The sequence below is a fragment of the Lithobates pipiens genome, unplaced genomic scaffold, assembly GCF_037356315.1.
Source record: "Lithobates pipiens isolate NorthernLeopardFrog02 unplaced genomic scaffold, aLitPip1_a1.2 Scaffold_8, whole genome shotgun sequence".
Lineage (NCBI taxonomy): Eukaryota > Metazoa > Chordata > Amphibia > Anura > Ranidae > Lithobates > Lithobates pipiens.
Window position 1 is genome coordinate 630,225,153 of NW_027507903.1, and position 6,590 is coordinate 630,231,742.

Below are 6,590 nucleotides of genomic sequence, written 5' to 3' on the forward strand. Positions count from 1 at the left end.
CCCTAAAAAACTAAGACCTCCAATCCTATTCCCTACACTCTCCCACTCATTTGCTCTTTGGGACGGCTTAAAAACCTATGGCCTTCTAACCTCACCCACGGAAACGTTGTCACACCTATTCCGAAATCCCTCATTCCCCCTGGCCTTGACATAAAAGCTTTTCAGTGGTGGCTCGACAAAGGGCTTTACAGAATTGGACACTTCCTCAGACCACTAGGCCCACTTTCCAAAGCGTACTGCGTTAGCAAACTAGACATGCCACCATCCAAACTCTTCAGATTTTCTCAGCTCTCTAACTTTTTACACAAAAAATGCAAAACACTACCTAATGGTCCCCAAATAACAGCATATGGAACATGGTGTGGCCAGGCCAATGAACAGAGGGGAAGAATCTCGGTAATTTATAAAGTGCTGTCCTCAACACAGTCCAAGACACCTTACATGCTAGCTTGGGAAGAGTACCTGAACCAAAACTGGAATATTGATTCTTGGCACAGACATTTTTCCCATTCCTACAAAGGCATTCTCAATCCCTGCCTCCTGAAGGCCAGTGTGAAAGTACTGACCAGATGGTACCTAGTTCCTTCAAAGCTAGCTAAAACAATTCCCTCTGCGTCACCCCTCTGTTTTCGGGGGTGCAATTTAAGAGGTGATATGCTCCACATTTGGTGGACTTGCCCCAGAATACGTCAGTTCTGGCACAAGATCTTCACTTGGATCAGCAAAATATCCACAATTTCAATCCAAATGTGACCACTCGCTCCTTAATTTCCCAGTGGGAAGCATCTAGGAGTACACAGCGGCTTATTCACTTTATCATCCTGGGAGCTAAACTCACTCTGGCAAAAGCTTGGAAACAACCTTCGGTTTCCACACTCCTACCTAAAAGAAAAATTTCCTGTATCATGAATCAGAAAAGATGGCTGGTGTACTCCTGGATCGCTCAGATAAATTCACAACTACTTGGGAACCTTGGGGATCGTTCGTGGGTAATACCCTTTCATAATGACCTTGAGTGAATCACGGTCTCGTTCACCTCACCCCAGTCGACTCCTGCCTGCACCACCCTAACCCTTTCTTATCTACTTCTTCCTACTTCTTTTTCCTTCTTTCTCTTCCACTCTCTTCTTTCTGTTGACCCTTGAGCTTCGACGTCCTATCTAATGGACCTTCACCTAGACTAAGGTCGGTCTAAATACACTACTGAGCATGTCAGATCCTGAAAGTAACAATACCTTGATACAAGTTTATACTCATTTTTGTCTGATTACTATAGACTCTGTAGCCTCTCTTGGAGTTATTTAGAATGCTCCCCTTAGTGATACAGTTCACTAGTCTTACTTAAAGGGTTGTAAAGTAAAAAATTTTATTTTTTTAAAATAACAAACATGTCATACTTACCTCCACTGTGCAGCTCGTTTTGCACAGAGTGGCCCCGAACCTGCTCTTCTGGGGTCCCTCGGCGGCTGTCTCTGCTTCCTCCCGCAGGTGCTTCTCACGTTAATGCGAGCTCCCTCGCATTGGTGAGAAGCACTGCGGGCGCGCTCCCGTGATACAGCCGGCGGCTATAGCCGCTCGCTGTATCACAAGGCCCCGCCCCCGGCGCGCTGCGTCATTGGATGTGATTGACAGCAGCGCGAGCCAATGGCTGCGCTGCTTTCAATCCATCCACTCCAGCCAATCAGCGGCCAGGCTGAGCGGCGAATAGGACGGCGGGGGCGAGCGCGGGATTTTCGAGGGGTCAGGTAAGTAAAACGGGGGGACTGGGGGCGCCGGCAGTGTGAGATGTTTTTTCACCTTAATGCATAGAATGCATTAAGGTGAAAAAACATTTACCTTTACAACCCCTTTAAGGGTCCCTTTTTCCCCATGTTTGGGGCTTTGCTAGTTTTTTTTGCACAGGTTTGTGCAGCCTTCAGTTACTTTTATGACAGGGGCCTTGGGGGATAGGGGATAGGGGATTTGGCCACAGCATGATCCCTACTGGGGTGGCTGGGTTCTCCCCCCCTTATCTCCCCTTCAGCCCAGGACACTATTTTCTGATCATCAAGACCTGGCTGGATAATAGGCTACTTTATCTGATTCTGTTATCATGCCTTATTTAACCCCCCTGGCGGTATTCCGGAGTCTGGCTCGGTGTGAAAATCTTGTACCAAAAGCGGTAACACCGAGCCGGGACCGCATCGCTGAATCCGGGGAGAGCTTACTTACCTTATCCCCTGGATCCAGCGATGTCCCCCCGCTGTACGAGCGGCTCGTCCTCCGCTCGATCTACCATGGAGCCGAGCTCCGTTCCCTGCGGGCGTTGTGACGCATGGGGAAGGAGAATGGCACCAAATTCAAAAAGTGAAACACACACATTACATACAGTATAATGTAATCTTACAGATTACATTGCTGTATGTAATTATTTCACACCTCCTTTGTCCTTAGTGGTCTGCCCAGTGCCCTGCATGCAGTTTTATATTATAAAAAAACTGTTCTTTATGCCTGGAAACTGGAGATTGTCCATAACAACCAAAACTGTCCCTTTACATCAAAAATGGTTTTAGACCAGCTAGACAACAGTGATAATAAATTAGAATCACTCGTAGAATTGAGCGATAGTGATTTGTGGGGAGATCCGTCATCAAATACTCAAAAGTAAAGACAGTGATAATTCTGCAACTGAGCAAATTTCTGTGTTTTTGATTTGATTACATTATTGAATAATTTTTATTATTGTTATATTATTATTTGGTATAATTATTTATAGTTATTTATTATATTAGAATTTATGATTTCATTTTCCAAACTTTATCATACCGAGGATGTCTGCTAGACTCTGGTTTGGACAGATTTAAGTGAGATATTCCTAAGAATTACAGGACTACAATATAAAACACCAAAAGTCCATGCAAAATAATTGTACTGATTTCAGCACCTAAAATCTGAAATAATCGTACTGCCAGGGAGGTTAACCAAAGTGTATTATACATGTATGATTCTTCTGCACTTTTTTGTTGTAACTACGGCCTCATTGGTCGACTCAGGGCTACTGACCCTCGTTATTTCTTGTTTTATCTTGATGTAATGATGTCCTCTTTTGTTATGATAAAATAAAAATATATTGAAATGAAAATTGCACACAAACGTGCAGTGACGACAAACTACATACATTTTTAAAAGCCTTTACAGGTTACCATTTTAGATTTACGGAGGAGGTCTACTGCTAAAATTACTGCCCTCAATCTGACCTTCGTGGTGATACCTCACATGCATTGTGCAATTGCTGTTTACATCGGACGTCAGACCGATGCTTGCGTTTGCCGTGGCGCGAGAGCGGGAGGGACAGGGGTGCTTTTTTTTTCGTTTTTTTAATCTTATTTTTAAACTTTCATTTTTTTTTTTACTCATTTTTATTGTTATCTCGGGGAATGTAAATATCCCCTATGATTTCAATAGATAGTGACAGGTACTCTTTTTTGAAAAAAATTGGGTCTATTAGACCCTAAATCTCTCCTCTGCCCTCAAAGCATCTGACCACACCAAGATCAGTGTGATAAAATGTTTTCCCATTTTCCCAATGGCGCTGTTTACATCCAGAGAAATCTAAGGCCGCGTACACACGGGCGGATTGTCTGGCCAACTAAGTCCGTCAGACAATCCGACAGACAGTCCGTCCTACTTTTGAATGAACGGACTTGACCACACACGACGAACAGACAGTCCGCTGAAAGCTTGCGCGATGACGTGTACAGCACGTACGACGGGACTAGAAATACGGCGTCCAATACACTGCAATGCAACCTTTCGCCGTGTAAATCCTTTCTGAGCATGCGCCATACTTAGTCCGTCCAACTTGCCTACTCACGAGTGGACTGTCCGCTGAAACCAAGTTTGGACGGACTGTATTACAGAAATTCCGAAAGACTTAGTCCGCCAGACTGTCCGCTGAAAAAGTCCGCTGAAGCCCACACACGAGGGGATTGTCCGCTGAAACACGTTTCAGCGGACTAAGTTGGACGGACAATCCTCTCGTGTGTACGCGGCCTTATAGTCATGAAATGCTTTTAGCTCATGGTTTCTGATTGGATCCATTCTGGTCTCTGATCAGCTCTATGGTCAGCTGGTGGAACCACCAGCTGCATTCTCATTTTGTGTGATGACAGGCTGTTGGCAGAAAATCTGACCGTTTGCACGCTCCATTGGACAATTGTCCGATTTTAGGCGGACAAATGTTGGATGTCAGGCTTTAAAATTTTCCGCGGACAAATGACTGTTGTAGGATTATCCGAGCATGTGTACACAAGTCCGTCAGACAAAAGTCCAAAGTACAAACACGCATGCTCGGAAGCAAGGACAAGCCAGAAGCGGTCGGTCTTGTAAACTAGCGTTCGTAATGGAAAATTAACATTTTTGACATGGCAAATTATGAAATCTCCAAATGCAACGCATATTCTCTTCTTCTTTAACCACTTGCCAACCACTGCACGCTGATATACTTCAGCACAATGGCAGCGGTGGGCAAATGGGCGTACCTGTATGTCCCCTTTTAGAGGCGGGGTAGCATGACCATACCCACGGGACCTGCGGACTCGATGTCCACCAGTATCCCGACGATCGTGTCAGGGACCCTCAGAATGTAAATAGGGCATTTCCCCATTCTGCATTGTGATATGACAGAGATCACTGCTCTATGTCATCGGGAGCAGTGATCACTCCCTAAGACACACTTAACCCCTTCATTGTTAGTGGTTAACCTCTTCCCTGCCAGTGTCATTTACACAGTAATCAGTGCATTTTTATAGCACTGATCGCTGTATGAATGACAAGCATCCCAAAATAGTGTCAAAAGTGTCCAATGTGTCCACCATAATCTCACAGTCCCAATAAAAATTGCTGATCGCCGGTATTACTAATAAAAATAATAAATAATAAAAATGCCATAAATCTATCCCCTATTTTGTAGACGCTATAACTTTTGTGCAAACCAATTAATAGATACTTACTGCAATTTTATTTTACCAAAAATCTGTAGAAGAATACCTATCAGCCTAAACTGAGGGGAAAAAAAATGTTTTTTTATATATTTTTGCGGGATATTTATTATAGCAAAAAGTAAAAAATATTGCGTTTTTTTCAAAATTGTCGCTCTTTTTTTGTTTGCAGCGCAAAAAATAAAAACCACAGAGGTGATCAAATACCATCAAAAGAAAGTTCTATTTGTGGGAAAAAAGTCAATTTTGTTTGGGTGCAACATCGCATGACCACGCAATTGTCAGTTAAAGCAACGCAGTGCCGAATCACAAAAAGTGCTCTGGTCAGTAAGGGGGTAGAAATCTTCCAGGGCTGAAGAGGTTAATGGGATAATAATGAAGCTGCTTTGTTTGTGATACTGATGGAGTTATGACAAACTCATTTTCAAAGGATTTTTTTTTCTAGAGATATCAAGAATAATATTATTATCCTTTTTATTTTATTTTTTTGGTGCAAGTTACCACAACTATGTGGGTGTCCCTTGTTAATTTTACATTGTATTTTTTAAAATGTAACTGCCTACTCCAAAACTGTAATTTGAAGTAAAACACATAGCCAAGTATTATTCTACACATTTTTTTTAATGTGCATTAAAAAAAGAAAACAAATTAGAACATGCTATCTGCCAATAGAACTTAACCAAAAAGTGCATTTTATGAATCCAAAAACAGAAAATATACCAAATCAAATGATTCATTATATATCATTATTATTCAACCAGAAAACAAGATAAAAGCCTCATGCATATGTCCTGCTTTTTAGTATAGGAGGTCAACAATGCCAAGAGTTGGTGAAAGCAGGGGTCCATCATCTGGAGATAATTCCGTAAATCATGTGGATTATTCTCCTGGAGCTCCCGCAGCAAAAGCATATTTCAAAATAGATCACAATTAATAAAGCAACCAATTTTTGGTCCAAGAAATCCTCCTCCTCCTTTTCCTGGACTGGACTTGGGTCAAAGCAATAACTCCAATAATAAATAATACGTTATCTCCTCTAAAACAGGTATAAATCCGCGCTTAGAACAAAGCAATAGGTTTGCAGCCTCCCCTACTAAGTCCCCTATGGGGACTGAGAAATGGGTAATAACAAAAAGAATGGGGTAATCTGTGCTACCTATATACTAAAAAGTGAAAAACCCAAATTGCTCTTTATGTGGTGTGTTTCCACCGGTGTAAGTGTTGTGAGTTACCACTAATTAACAGACCCTACCATGAATAAAGTGCAATATAATAAACTACAAGTGATCTCAGTGCTAACATACTTGTGCTATATAGAAGTGCTGCTTCCTCTAAGGGAGTGATCTACATTTGTATTTCAATATGTAATAAACATGATAAATGCTGAAAAGACTATAAAAATATATATAAAATGGTAGGGAGGTAGCTACGGCGCTCGCCTACTACTATTATTACACCTGGTCCATGCAAGGACCAATCTAAAGCCAAAAGGTGTGACTAAATAAATATATATACCTATCACCCAAAAGTGCTTGATTGTAATTTGCACACATAAATATAAAAAAATGCAAATATGCAATATTAGAATATAAACATATATAATCGCTAACA